The 14,790-nt window shown below is 48.2% G+C and overlaps 1 protein-coding gene across 6 annotated transcripts in view; it reads right to left on the bottom strand.

Annotated features, from left to right (window-relative positions):
- LOC101160146 (teneurin-3) overlaps positions 1 to 11,831 on the bottom strand; it is a 175,029-nt gene extending 163,198 nt beyond the window's left edge. For 4 of the 6 annotated variants that reach the window (XM_023959510.1, XM_023959513.1, XM_020701757.2 and 1 more), the window contains exon 1: positions 9,783 to 10,241. The gene's annotated coding sequence lies outside the window, so the exon portion shown is untranslated. Of the gene's footprint in view, positions 1 to 9,782; positions 10,243 to 10,315 lie in introns of those variants that run through there. The other 2 variants (XM_023959511.1, XM_023959512.1) reach the window with 2 other exon arrangements.
- Positions 11,832 to 14,790: the final 2,959 nt, after the last annotated feature.

The following is a 14,790-nucleotide window of genomic DNA, read 5'->3' as shown; positions in this document are numbered from 1 at the left end:
TTCTCTGCTGGACCCTCACATGCTGCAGGCGTCCTCACTCTCCCCGCTGCGTTCTTCTGGGAGAACCGGCCTTTAAGCGAACCGCTCACATCTCTCTGAAATTAGGAGAGGGACTTTGAGCGAGCAGCTCCACTCGCACTGAAGCTGTTCCCCGGAGAACAACGAGGGCTTAGAATCCAAACTTTAACATCTTCCATTTGGCCTTCTGCCTAAATCTTTCAGAAAGTATCCAAGTAAACATTTCCCAGCATTCATACCCAAACATTTCTTGTGGATGGATATTTTATTTCTGTCTGAATGGCTCAAGTTTAAAGCCATAAAATAATTATTGAATTCATCAAATTATTACTTAGATATGTGTTTATTCAAAACTGTGTCTAATTACTGATCCATCATTATGGAATTAGGTATTAATTATTTTCATTTTGAGGCACAAAACTCAATTTCTTTAAATGAAAGCCCAGACTTTCATTGTGGCTTGTGTGCATAAATGATTAATCCTCAGTTTCTTCATCATCTTCTCCTACATTAAAGGCCAAGCTTCCAGCTGCATGACTCCAGGGCCGCTTTGCGTGAACACAAAGAGGAGCAGTAGCCACAAAGAAATCAAAGACCTCAGAGAAAACATCACAGAAACAATAAATCCTGTTTTAATGCACATGTCTGAGACAATTCAAATATAACAGAACACAATCAATTATTAAACCCAGTTACTTAAAATGCTAAATATATAACATCCATCGGCAAAGATTTGATACATTGACCTTGAAAGTAGAAGAAAATGGAGCCTTTTTCCAGTTACTCAGGCTTTGTTTCTTAGAAAATGCACGTTTTATCATGAGTGAAGGTTGCAAGCAGCAACATTTGCAGAAAATGTCAAAACTGTGTCTTTGTCTAAATTCCAGCTTCAACACAGAAACCAGAACGGTTTGCCTCTGAGGTGTGTCAAGGAAGAGCAGCAGGGAGGGTGGCTCCATCCAGAATTAAGGCCAGCACTGCTGAAGGCATCAGCTCATGCCCATTCCTGCTCTCAGGTTTATGCCCCCCCACACAGGAACCAGCGCACGTGTTTCAGCTGAAGCGTTCAGCCAGTCTCTTTTTTGAGTCAGCGCCGTCACAGTTTCATCTCCATTCTGACAACAAAACAGCCCCGACGAAGCCGGCGGAGTAAAGACTGAAGTGTGCCGGGTTTGCAATGAGAGCCTGTGTTTCATTTAGTAAAGAAAATCCTCGGAAAACAGAACCTGCTTTTATTTGCTGGTTCCTCTTTGACCATCTGACCACATAAAAACTGGCTGAGACGAGGCGTTTCTTTATGCATGAGCATCCTGGCCTTAGGCATAAACAGCATTTGCAGAGCGCGCTCTAACAGCAGCAGAATGTGCTGTTAGAGGCTCGGGCTGTTGGAGGAGGATTCTCAGAGGGTGCTGAAAGGTGTGGGCGAGGCGGGTGGGGGGTGGAAGGGAACCTTGGTGTGTCAGGAGTGTTTATTACCATTTTTCTCACACGTGCATACATGCCATGGTTTCATGTGTCTCCTGGCTGAAGCTGCAGAGCCTCAGCCCGCTTCCGTCCAACGAGGCGCCGAAACTCTCTGGGAAGCAGGGTGGTGGTGCTGCGAGGCGGCAGGGGCCCCAGAGACCGCCCCAAACCCCCTTACTCTTAGCTGCAGTCACAGATCCAGGGATAATGAAAACTGTGAGCTGTCCAAGGCCTATTAACCCCCCCCCCCCAGTTCTTATAGCTGCGAGAAATGATTCTGTTTCCCTGAAGGGCTGGGATCTAATCAGTGCCACACTCCCTCGTGAACCTGACACCGCCAGCGCTGTGCCCTGTGCACCGGTTTCTGCTGCGACAATCACATAACATCACCTGAGTGGTGTACGCACCCATCCAGACCGGCAGGTGACGGCTCAGACGAGCCCTCACGTCCAGAAGCAGCCCTGATTACCCCCCCCCCCCCCCAACACACACCCACACACACACAAGCTGTTAAAGATAATCACAGAAATGCAGCAAACGGGCCACTAAGCTGCATCCGTCACTATAGGAGGATTTAGATTTGCCTCCTAATCAGCTACAAGTCCCTGAGTGACAGAGACTGTCTTTGAATGAACATTCCTGAAGATGCAATCACCACAGACGCTGCAGACACTCCTTCGTGGTCGTCGTGGACGCTGAAAGGTCGCCGCCGAGGCTCTGCAGAGAACATGCAGTTGTTCTGCAAGCATCAAGTTTCTGCGGTTCAGTGCTGAGATTTTGCTATCCAGTCAGAACTAAGATACAAGTGAAGCTGCGTCGCCTAGAGTTTGGAGGGAACTGTGAGGACTAGAAATGTCCGTGTCCTCGCCGCTCGCACAGCTCACTTCCACGTTTCCTGCCCCCTTTGATCAGGCGGCTGAATCAGGACGGTCAGTCACCCGCGTCAACTCAGCCGAGCAGTCGACACTGCTAAATTAGTGTCACACGGCGGTCCTCTCGCCAGCCAGCGAGGCAGCAAAAAAAGGCAATTCATGATCTCTGCAACACCACTCTGCACACATCCCAACGACTCCCCAGCGCCCCGTTCTGTCCTACACCCCTGCTCCCCTCTGAAGCAAGGACCATAAACCATCTGCATGATACGCTGGGAAGAAAGGCGTCCAACTCATTTGGCTCTTGAAGGAAGCTGGAGAGCTTTTAAGGGTCTGAGATGTGCCTGTTCCATGTCCGACACAGAGTGTTATCCATCACACAGATGACGGACGTTTATGCTGTCAGCCTGGGAATTTAGGAAGACGACCACAGGAGGAGGAAGACTTAAAAACCAAGAAATCCAAACGTTTACCGCAACACCTTCCAGTCTGAACAAGTGAAAATTAGTCACATTAACAGCTGATATACCACACAGTGACTTAACATGTCCAACAATCTGAAACAAGCAAATCCACATCCAACCAAAAGGAAATAGTCTAAAAAAGTCATGTGATCTGAGTTCCTTAGGAAGTTATTCATGCATTCATTCATCTTCTTCGCCGTTTCGGGGTCACGGGGTTGCCAGAGCCTCTACAAGCCAGAGGACCTCTTGGACAGATCTCCAGGCTGTCGCAGACCTTTGGAAGTCATTTTGTCCTTTTCTTTTTTAAATAAAGTTTAGATTTAAAAAAATCAAAATCACGTAGCAATAGAAGCTTGTCTGAAACAAAATAGGAGAAATGAAATCACAGCCTTATTGTGCTCTTCCTTAACAGCACAAAAACTGATTTTGGATGTAAGGCTGCTTAAAGTAGAAGATAACTGTCAGTGGCAGCAGATCGATTAGTCAGCTCATTAACGCCCAAACAACCAGTTCAACAATTAGCAAATTGGAAGAAAATTAAGGTTTAGTGTTTTGAGATTCCTTGAGGACAATTCTCATTTATTTTCTAATTGTTCATTTAAAGGTTGCTTTTCTCTGATTTGCCCTTCTGTTCGTTCTTCTCAAACAGCCAAAGCAGTTTTCAGCGTTCTCCAGAGACAAAGTCAGAAACAAGGAAGAGGAAAACTTCAGCTTACAGTGCAGAACAGGTTATCCCCCAATCCTGCTCTGGTTTAACCAAACCAAAACCCATTTCACTGGAAACTTCATGATTTTGGATTGGTGCAGGGTTGCCATCTAAGCCCCGCCCACAAAAGAAAAGAAAATCAGCAAGCATGCAATGGCACCAGAGGTCCACGCATTCAAAACTCAAAATGATCAGAAGAGTCTTCCAAAAGATCATTTCCCAGACAACTGCAGTGGTGAGGGCGAGCGGGTGACTTCAGCCCTCAAAGCCTTTGACAGAAGCGGGGCGGCCGCTGCTGAGCAGGCTGCTGAAAGTGCAGATATTTACCCAGCTCTGCTCAGTAATTGTATTTCCACAGGCGGCCGCACACATCAGCTTGGATCTCCCTGCCGCTGACCTCTGTAAATACCATAATAAAGAGTGCACTTGTCGTTGCCGGTGTGTCGCTTCAAGACAATTCACCTGCCCGTCCACTGCCACCCCCCCACCCCCACCCCCACGCCGCTCCCCTCACACACACATCATGTTGTTGGCCATTTGCTGGAGCACAGTTCAGACAGCTCTCAGCCAGGGGGGAGCGGGGAGAGCAGCTGATGGGGCTTGTGGAGATCAGGACTGGCTCGCTTTAACACAGCCAGCACCTCCAACAATAGCCGCCTCTGACAGCTTTGCATAATTCATCTTGTCGAGTCTCTCTGCTTTTCCTCCCTGTCGCTCCTCTCTGCCTCTCTCCTTTTCCAGTTCCTCTTCAACACCCCCCACCCGCCACACACACACACTCGTCACTTAGAAAAGGGGAGAGAGAGTGGAGGCAGAGCTCCATCAGATGCCGCCTGTTTCCCCCTGACACCAGCCATTCTGGAGACAGAGAAGTGTTTGTCTGCAGGATGATGCCAGACTCTGAATTCTGGATGCTGTCTGAACCACAGTGTTCTCAGTCTTTACCGAGATCCCTGCACGCCGCCCGCGGTGCAGGACCATCACCAGGATCACCATGATTAGACAGCTTTCCTGCCATGATGCTGCGTCTGCAGCGGCTTCCTCTAGAATGCTTAATGGGAAATGTGCAGTTATTTTTCTCATGAAGAAGTCTATAAGTAAGGGAGCAAACTAAAAGATGAAAGCCCCCTCCTGCATCTGAATCCCAGCGGCTGCTGTTTCCTCAGTAAACTTTGCGAGATGCGGGCGCCTAACTCCATCCTGCTTCAGGTGTGCCGTCTCTCTGTGAGCCGATGTGAATTTCTTATTCAGTAACTTGGGTTTTTTTATTCGCTGATGCAGCTTGGAGCTTCACTCTTCATAGTTTGAGTGCATTTAGGGGGGGGGCAAGCACAAATAAAAACAAGTGTATAAAGCGGTGTGTGTTTTTTTCTTCGCACAAACTAAAGCGGTCAACATCAAAACTTGTTTCCTCTGTAAACGGAACAATAAAGCAGCAGCATGTGTCGCTCCTGAGATAACATAATAAGCAGCACATTAGGCTGGGGGGAGGAGGGGGGGGGGGTCAACAAATTCCTCTGTTCAGACCTGGCATGAATGAGTTATGGGGGGGTTTTCTTTTCAATCTTTAGTGGGAGAAAAAACGCAAGTGCAGCCGGATTCAGGTTTTGAAATGTAGTTGCTTGTTGACGACAACCGGAATGTAAAGCAGCGGGGCGTTCCAGCACCTGTCCTGCTGCTCACATGGAAACAACAGGCTGTTCGGGGAACGAGTGGGCATGGCTGCAGGTACTGGATCAGCATCTCTGCCTTCACGCAGCCCCCTGCAGCTCGCTGTGGTGTTTGGTCCTCACAAGCCGTGCAGGGAAGGGACAGGAGGCTCTTCATGTGCACTCGCTTAATTGTGAGTCTTGTAAGACATCGTCAAGAAATTGTCATCTAATTCTAATTGAAATGACTCCATGCTGCGGGAAGCAGATTGAGCTTCACGGACCTGTGGCAATTTCCAGACAAATCCATGATGGAGCCATTGTTACGGAAATAAATGAAATGCTAGTGATAGCGCCGCTGAATTGTAATGAAGGAAAAGTAATCACGACACCACAGAGGGTCACTACTGGAATAAAAAAACCTCTGTACACTATTTATATGGTAAACACAAGAAGATGGCTCCGAGGATCCTGGGAGAAAAAAGGAACAGTTGCAGGAATCTTCCTTCTGCCACAACAGTTTGCTTTTAATTACAAATTCTCAATCAGACGTCAGCTTGGCTTTCATCTACAGAACGACACTTGCGCTGCAGTGAGCGCGCAGCTCTGACCGCCAGATAAAATTTAGATGCAGAGAGGTATTTTTAAAGTGCTGACACTGGGTGTCAATCAAAAGCATCTCACATGATTGGGCCACAAACTACCCCCCCCCCCCCCCCCTCCTGCTATGGAAGGTGCAGAGGATTGGGTGGAGCGTGAGCAGCGACAACAGCGAGAGGAAAGCCCTAAGCCGCCGCGGCATCACGCCATCGCTGTGGGAAACATGAAGATGAATGAACCGCTGCACAGCAGCAGAACCCAGCCGGCTCACCATGTTTACCACACGCTGCAGGAACAACAAGGACGCCACTCTTTGATGTGTGCGTTCTATGTGGGTCATATTAACACAATCAGTAAACTGAAACACTGCAGGCTTCATGACAGGAACATCAGTCGAGGTTTTGTCACATTTCACTCTTTTCTTCAGAGGTAAAGCTTGAAGAGATTCTGAGCGCAGCAGGTCAGAGTCCTCTGACCCGTCCTCCTCACGGTCCCGCTCCTCCTACAGGCCCTGAGAATATGTTAGGAGCCGGCTGCACACCTCTGCCTCGTCCTCTTCATCGCTCTTCTTCAGCCATCAGACCTGAGGCTCTCGGCTTGGCAGAGGTCGCATCCACTGAATTATTAAAGCCACGCTCAGGCTTCATCGACGCCCAACTTCCCAGTGGGGGGTCCGGGGGCAGCAAAAGACCCGGTCCAAGGCCGTGCTATTCTGGGAATCCTCGGATACTGAGAGAAAATGTTTGAAAGCAGCAACAGAAGAGCATCTGCAGTTCTTTACATAAGCTGAGATGAAGGGCAGAACGGAAACTATTCAAATTCCAAAACTCAAGTCTGAATATTTTAACCTCAGCTGCAAAACAGCAACAATGACCTCCTTTGACATCCTTTAAATATGTAACAGCCTCCAAGATCATAATTAATTGATTTGAATATAATGTCTGATTTTCCCAGCAGCTGAACCGACTGCAGCCATTTTCTTGCACAGAGTGCATCGTGCGCTCTGCGTTCATCTTCCCTGCATCCTCAGCGGCTCACCCCGGAACCTGCAGGGACCCAGCGCTGTTACCAATCAGAGCCACTCCTCGATTTTGCTCTTTGACCCAGGAGGTCCACTGGAGCATGCTGGACCATAACTGTCCGTCTGTAGGTCACAACAATGGGAAGTGATGCTGCTGGCAGAGCAGGAGCAGCAGGACGGCGTCCCCTCAACCACGCCTGCTTTGGCCCGCAAGCTCAAACCCGAACAAAGAGCTGTCAGGCTTCAACATTTGCTTTTCTTTCACTTTGAGAATTCCAGGCACGGACGCATAACAGCTCCCACTTCATCACAGACAATTACCAGCTTAGCTACTTTGTCGTTTAACTCCTACGCACAACATTACCTCCAGCACATTTGCACATATGCGTGCCACCAAATGCACAATGAGCTCCTGCACAGCCCTTTAGGTCGCTCCACGGCCGCCGCGCCGCGCCGTTCACTCTGAAAGCACTCTTCTCCAATCAGAGCCCAACGTGTGATGAGGCGCATTAAGACTTCACAGGTTGTGAAAAGGAAAATGCATCTTTGTGTTGATTCAAATTGATATTCTTAGCTGTCTCTTTAAATTTAAAATCCTATTTATGAAGCGGGAAAGAAACAATCCGGCTGTACGGGGCCTCTCTGCATAACGCATAAGCCGCGTTTTCATGAGGCTCTTTTCCTTGAGTGCAGCATACATTGTAGTTAAAGACCACGGTAATACATCAAATGCTGTCACTAAATATCCCTACTCTAAGCACATTTCAAGGGAATGCAATCTCCTCTCTTCCGATTCTTGGGTGACTTTCTGCTATGATTTAACAACTTACACAAACCGCACACAAACTTCTCCTCTCAGTCTTTCAAGTCAGACAAACTTGGCTGCAGGCGACACTCTGAAGCCATGTCGCTCTCTGAGCTGCGGCCATTAAAGCAATAGGCTGAGCCTTTCCCATCTGCAGGCTTGGTTAGTTTAAATTGCGGCAGAGTGAAAGAGCAGAGGGGAACATGCTTCTCCTGCATGTCCACCATTCATCATGATGCCGTTGTGCTCTCCAGGGAACAAACGCAGGAGGAACAGAGCAGGTGAAAGGCAGCAGACAACAGCCAGTGCAAAGCAACAGATTAGAGGGCAGCAATTATGTAAAGTAAATATGACATGGAAGCGATGCGTCGAGCCCGGGGAGCCGCTGCCACTTTGTCAGGCTGCATTAACCTTCATGTGTTTGCTGGGACGTGTTGATTCAGGCGACTCGGCCTTGCTGTTTGGCATATCAAATTTTTTAATCCCAGAGGTCATCTCATGCTCCACTCTCGGCATCCACAGCCAACGCCAGGACACATTACTGAGCTCCCGCTCGTCCTCCTCAGATCTTCCAGGAGCCGTTTGCTCAGACGGAGAGGAGTCCTCTTTATTGCCCTTTTACAATCTATAAAAGTGTTTAAGGGCAGTTTTCAAGCTGGTATTATCCCTAAAGGAGGCATTTCTCATCACACAGAATATTAAATTCTCTGCAGGAATAATAAAAGGGGAAATTACTTAAGGATATGAACATGGTGTTGTGCACACAGTTCCTCCATTTCTGAATTAATTAGATGAGATTAAGCCTGGTTAAAGAAAAAAGAAAAAAATCAACTGAGAACATTTCCTGCTCTCCAAAGCCGCTGTCACCTGAAAGATTTGTGGGATTACAGTGCCATGCTGTTAAAATCCTGTGAATCAAATAAAAGCCTCATAAAGCCCATTTGATGTAAAACTCTGCCACATTACAGCCTCTATTTATAGTCAACAATAGCGTTTTCTCCATGCAGCTGTCCTCAATCTGTCCTAATAACGGCCAGCTGAGAGTCACATCCAGGTGTGTTTCTGAGAGTTCTCTGTTTCTCACAACATGTTACCAAACCCTGACCGCTTCATGTTGTCCACATCACCCCCCCCCTGAATGACTTTGTCTTGTTTATGTTTGCAGGCAGGTGGAGGAACAAGAGTCCTCGGGTCGGAGCAGGGCAGGGGCCCGTGGTGGAGAGGATGTGCTCCAACCTGCGGATCCACAGACAGAACGCTGAAGGCTGGCCTCAAAGGGCTGCGGCGCCCCCACCACACCAGGAACCAAAGCCATAAATCACTCTAACTGAAGGGATCCTCTGGTCTTTGTGGTCTGCATGCGGACAGAGATGCATGTGTCTGCAGATTGTGTTTAGCCTGATCTGCTCCTCAGTGAAATCAGATCAACATCTCTGCCCCAAGCGGACACCAGTTACTCTGATACGCAGAGAACAGATACGGGGTGGGGGGGGGGGGGGGGGGGGGGGGCATGCCTCCAAAGTTTAACTCTAGTAAAACATTCTCCTTAATCAATACTTTGAAATCCAGAAGATGTGGCTCCAAAGGCTGTGGCTCCTGAGCACATGACACCCCCCACCGCACCCCCAGAGGCCGCTCTCAATGCTAAGCGACGGCTGAAACACCTCATGATCATCTCCAAACAAAAACTGAGGGGGTGTGGGGGTCTGCCTCCGCAGGAGGGAAGCAGAGGACTCCATCCCTCCATCAGGACCAGAGTGGTGCTGAGGTGGAGGTCCAGGCTGGTGCCGTCCCGCCATCATCACTGACTGATCCTTTGTTTATGCCGGAGAGGAGGATGTTCTAGCCTCTGTTCGGCTGAATCTTTCCGATCGCATTTCAAAATGTATGAAGGCGACTTTAGAAAACTGGATCTCTTTGATTTTTAAACTTCTACTTTGCATTTTCCAAAATGTCTCCAGAAATCCACCGGGAGCCAATCAAAGTGTGTGTGCTCCATCTGTATAATGTCACATATTTCATTCTAAAAAGAAGTGGAGGCGCGGAGCTCTGCGTGGAGGCAGCCGGAGCGCGAGCGCGCAGCCCGCGGACGGACGGCGGGAGTCAGGCAGCGACAACGAACATCGTCAGGGTTCACAGAACTTACGAGCATCCCTGTGACATCACTGGGGAGGCAAACTGACCTGCTTAATTCTCCCGCGAGACACCAACTTCCAGCTTTAGTCCAAACTTAGAGCAACAGCAGGCAGAGCGCGCGGCGGCGCGTCCTCCTCTGCGGATCCGAGCCCCGGCGCCGCGATGAGACGCTGACACCAATGCACGCCACGAGCGGAACCCGAGCGCAGACGCAGCAGATTCGGTCCTGACCGATCAGCGGAGCCTGCAGTTCCTCTAAATGCGGCTGCCCCCCCGCGCGCAGGAGCGCGCCGCGCGCCTGTCGTCGCTGTTCCGCCAAGGACGCAGATGCTGTCAGCTGCAGGACTGCGCATCCCGTCCTCAGCCCCGCGAACAGAGGGGGGTCAAGCGTGACCTTCAGCGCGCGCGTGGGGGTGGGGGTAAAAACAAGTCAGCAGAAAAGAGCGAACGGTAACTCACCGCGTCCGCCAGCTGAAGCGCCGCGTGCCACTCTGAAGTCGGTGTGAAAAATGTGGACCCCCCCGCCTTCTCTACAAACACACCTGCTTTCCTTTTGTTCCACCGCCACCCTCGTGCTCACCTGTGGGCGCGGGGGACGGAACCGGACGAGCTGCAGCTCCTCACCTGCAGAGCGATGCGCGCGGACTCCTCAGCTGAACGCAGCGCGAGCTCCTCATCCCTGAGTTGAAGCAGATAAACAGGAAGGGTCTCGTGCACACATGAACAGGCGTGTTGTGAGGATGCGGGTTCGCTCCTCACACCGATCGGCTGCAGCACGTCAGCATGAAGGGCGGCCTGTCTGCCCACTTAGGGGAGAAACCTTCATCCTGAGGAGCTCCGTTAAAGAGCAGCTCCTGCCTCACAGCCATGATTTCCCTGAAACCATACCTGCACTAGATGTTTTGCAACAAAAAGGCTCAAAGGATCTTTTAGAGTTTGGTCAAATTTAAAAGTAGGTTTCCTTGCAGAGAAGCAGTTTCCATGTCAGTCCATTAGGATGTGAGACAAAGAGAGGCAGAAAGGCCAGAGCAGCAGTGGAGGATAACAGAGCTCCAAAGTATCATCTGCAGCTCCACAGCTCCATGGGGGGGCAGCTGCAGCAGCTCTGACTGGACACCTTTTCTCTTTTATATCCTCTTTCTGAATTTAGTCCACGTCTGACCACATGTGGAGATGAAGTTATCACCAAGGACAGCTTCCCCAACAAAACTCTACCCTAAACCCTTCAGAGCACATCAAACAGCTGCCTCCATCTGATGGCTTTAGGAAGCCACGACTCCCACCCCGCAGCCCCTTCGCAGTCAAGAGCATGCCGCGATGAGAGGATGCCAGAACAAGGTGCTTCATCCACCCTACGGTCACCTTCTGTGGATCTTTTCAGAAAGAGCTCATTCGGAGTGGCGAAATCTTCCCTGTCAGTCCACGCACCACCATGCAGTAGTCTGTGCCGTCTGGAAGCCCGTCCCCCCACCGCCAAGAGCCGAGTGAGGCCTGTTCTCTGCACAAAAGGCCATTAGAAGACTGAAATGTAAGGTGTTCGAGTTTGACAAACGTGCTTCCAAACAGAGAACCCCTTTTTCAGCAATCAGCATGAGCTCTGCGTCTTCTGGCCTCGAAGGTCCAAATCTGCTGCAGACACTAAAATAAGTGTCAGAACAGCTCAGGACCAGACTACTCACTTCTTTGTTTCTGCGTGCAGCTCTGATGATCACACAGAAGCAGGACGCAGAAACTTCAGGGTTGAAGCCCAGCAGCATCAACCTACAGGAGGAGGAGTCTCTGCTCAGCTCCAGATGTTTTCCATATGTACAGCATCAGCAGAGGAGCAGATGGGCCACACCGCCGGGACACTCAGACCCCGGACGTCACAAAAAAGCAGCATGGACAAATTATGCACACGCTCAGTCTGTGTTTGCAGGAATTTGTTCCCCGAGGGGTCAGACGGTGAGTGTGATGTGTTCAGATCTGTGTCTCATCTTGTCCGGCGTCTGCTCAAAAGTGAAAGTAACAATGCATGTGTTGGCCTTGTGTGTGCACAGCATTATATTTGCACCGTAAAGGCTGTTGCCTTTTGTTCCACTGGCATTGTGTGCAGCAAACTAAACGGACATGTATAAAGGGATTGGACAGAACTTGTCTTTTCATGTGGTAATGAATCTCTACCAAAGGAACAAAACAGCTTTCATCCTTGGTTATACAGTGAGGATTTTAAGGAGCCACCTTTTTATATCCAAGTATAAAGAAGATGGGGGGAAAAATTAAAGCACAAATACAAATTTATGCCAGGCAGCATCGCCGGTATAAAGAGAAACGCTGATGCTGTAAGAAAAAGGAAGTGTTGTATTTTGTCCAGACTTATTCAGAGTGACTCGCAGAAAAAGAGCCAACGGATCCTCGACTGGATCCCCGTCTGGAAGACGTCTTTCAGACAAGCGGGGGCTCCTTCTTCAGGGGTCCTTCTCCAAGTGCGTCTGGATTTTCTGCAGCATCAAAAACAATCAAAGAAGAATTCCAGCTTTTATCATCTCAATCACCTGGAAATACTTTTATCAAGACTCTTGTCCAAAACAAAAAGCAACATAAATAAATCAATTTCCTATTTGTGATTAAAGAGGAAACTTCCTCAAATACCGCACAGGCTCAGTGTCATTCCAGATTTTGAAGATGGATGGAGCTGAAAGGCCGGAAAGCTTTGGGGAATCTGAGTTCAGAGAGAAGCACATTCAAGTCGCTCCAGAAGCTTAGCAGCGAGCGAAGAGCGCGGCCTCCACAAATAAAAGCCTTTTTCTGGGATCATGACAGGCAGACAGTGGCAGAGCAGGCGGCCAGCCTCTAATTCAATCTGTTTTTCTGTGACTAGCATGGAGCGTCACATGGGCGGAGAGAAGGGCACGCCGGAAACACGCTGCTTCCTGCCAGCCTTCCTGAGGTTTCCCACAATTCAGCACCCGATCGCAGGGAAACATCCAGCGCTCAAACTAAACAAGGACATCAAGGACTAAATACAGGAGGCTGGTATTATTCTACACAACTCAGAATAGGATTAACAACTTTTCTCATAGAGACACCTTATAGAAAACTAATAGAAAAAACGTTGAACCTAAAAGTAACTTTCAGAACTTCTGAGTTTTGTTTGTTACTATGAAAACATGAAGAATATGCTGTCTTTGTGGACCCTCTCCCTGTCTGTAGATAAGCACCCACTTTCCATTTTCCTCAAGTGCATAACGCGCCTGCAGTCCAATCCTTCGCTCCATTCAGAGCTGCGTGGGTCAATAAATCCTGTATTCAGGTTTGAAAGTGTCGTCCTGGAATCACAGAAAGAAAAGAAAACACTTTTTTGTTTTTCATCTTTCATACACAACTATTTCTCTTTTTTCTTAAAGTTGAACAAAGTACGAGCAATGTTTTTCAATATTTAAAAAAAACAGTCAATGTAGGTTACACAAAATAAAGCTAATATAAATGATTTTTGACGATTATTTCTCCATTTACTATTTAAAGGTTTATAACACGAATAGACAAAAATACAGAAGATGCACAGATATCGTCTAATTCAGATTCTTCTCCAACTGAATGCTTGAACGTCCGAGTTCTGCATGAAATCCTCTCCTCCCGTCTTCTTCTGTGGAAGTTTCCATGGTTGCTGTTGGTGATTGAGCCGTGAAAGCGTTAACAGAGCAGGTCATTGCACACCCAGTGACCATCATGGTCTGAAGGGACGTCTAGTGAAAATGACACACAAGTCCTTTAGTTACGTTCAGGCCAATCAATGCTGATTGTTTCTTTTTGATCACATAAGTTCGATCTGAACTAAAACAGGCTCTGTTCTTTAAAACAGACAGAAATGCATACGTTGAGTTTGTCAGGGATTCAGCTGGGTTGAAGTAGAGCTGCTCTCTCTGCTCTCAGGAGCAGTGCTGCAGAACAGACATCTTCATCTCAAGCTGTCGCGCTCAGCTTCCCCCACAGTTTTGGAGCTTCGCTGTTCTTCTATGTTGTTTTAGAACGAATCCATTGGAGATTTGAAGCAGAATTTCCATCTGTTTTTTAACGTGTTTGTTTAGGAGTTTCCCCTAGTTAACTGAGTTCAGCAGGTGACTTCCAGCAGGAACACGTCCGCTCATGGCGTCCCTGTGGAGGCCTGTGTTGGGACACTGACCTCTCTTTTTACATGCTTTTCTTTTTTTTTCTTTTTTTTAAATCTGCCTCACCCAGTATTGTCACATGTATTAAAAAACTGTTTCTGCTCATGACAAATGCTTCATCATTCCGGACTAGCTTTATTAAAACTATGAGCAATCGGGTTATTTCAGGAGAAAATGTGAAAGCTGCTGCAGAGCCGTGGTGAACTGAAACCAATGAAACTGGAAGAGATCCTCCCGGAGTCTGAACTCCAAGTCAACTAGTTCATCAGGGTCAATGTACCTGGAAGCAATCCCCCCCCCCACATACACACACAAAAAAAAAAAAAAAAAAAAAAACACACACTGTGCAGAGAAACCCAACTCTCCAGAAACTCCTCATGGCATCTACACAGCCTCTTATTGATTTGGTGAAGGGAGGAGGACATATTTTTATTTTGATCCAAAGTGGCATGGAGCTGCAGGTCAGTTTGACTCAGTTCTGCTGAACAGGAAACTGCTGAGAAAGCTGTGATAGCAGCGTCACATCCAGCCTTTTCTTCTGCTTTTTGTGCCGTCATGTCCGTGCAAACGTTTGGGACTCTCAGCAAGTCACTGACCTGAAAGACTCCAGCTTTCCTACGTGTTCCACTGCAGGTGCATGGAGGAGAGACAGCATCGTCATGAGAAGAAGAAGGAACTGGAGCCTATCTCCTGCTCTGATGGGCTTTAGAAATAAACTGGAATGATGATCATGAGCTAACAGGTTTAAATAGCAAAGAGGACATTTCAGGAAAAAACAAACCCAGGCGTCTGCAGAGATGTTAACAGAGGAACTGCTGCTGGAGTTTTTACAAATCTGGAGGATTTCTTTGTTTCTTGATTCACACTTATGTGAAAATTCACAAGAAATCCGTGAGCAAGGATGAGG

The sequence above is a fragment of the Oryzias latipes genome, chromosome 10 (assembly GCF_002234675.1).
Source record: "Oryzias latipes chromosome 10, ASM223467v1".
In the NCBI taxonomy this organism is placed as follows: Eukaryota; Metazoa; Chordata; class Actinopteri; order Beloniformes; family Adrianichthyidae; genus Oryzias; species Oryzias latipes.
This window is presented reverse-complemented; position numbering and strand designations above follow the sequence as displayed.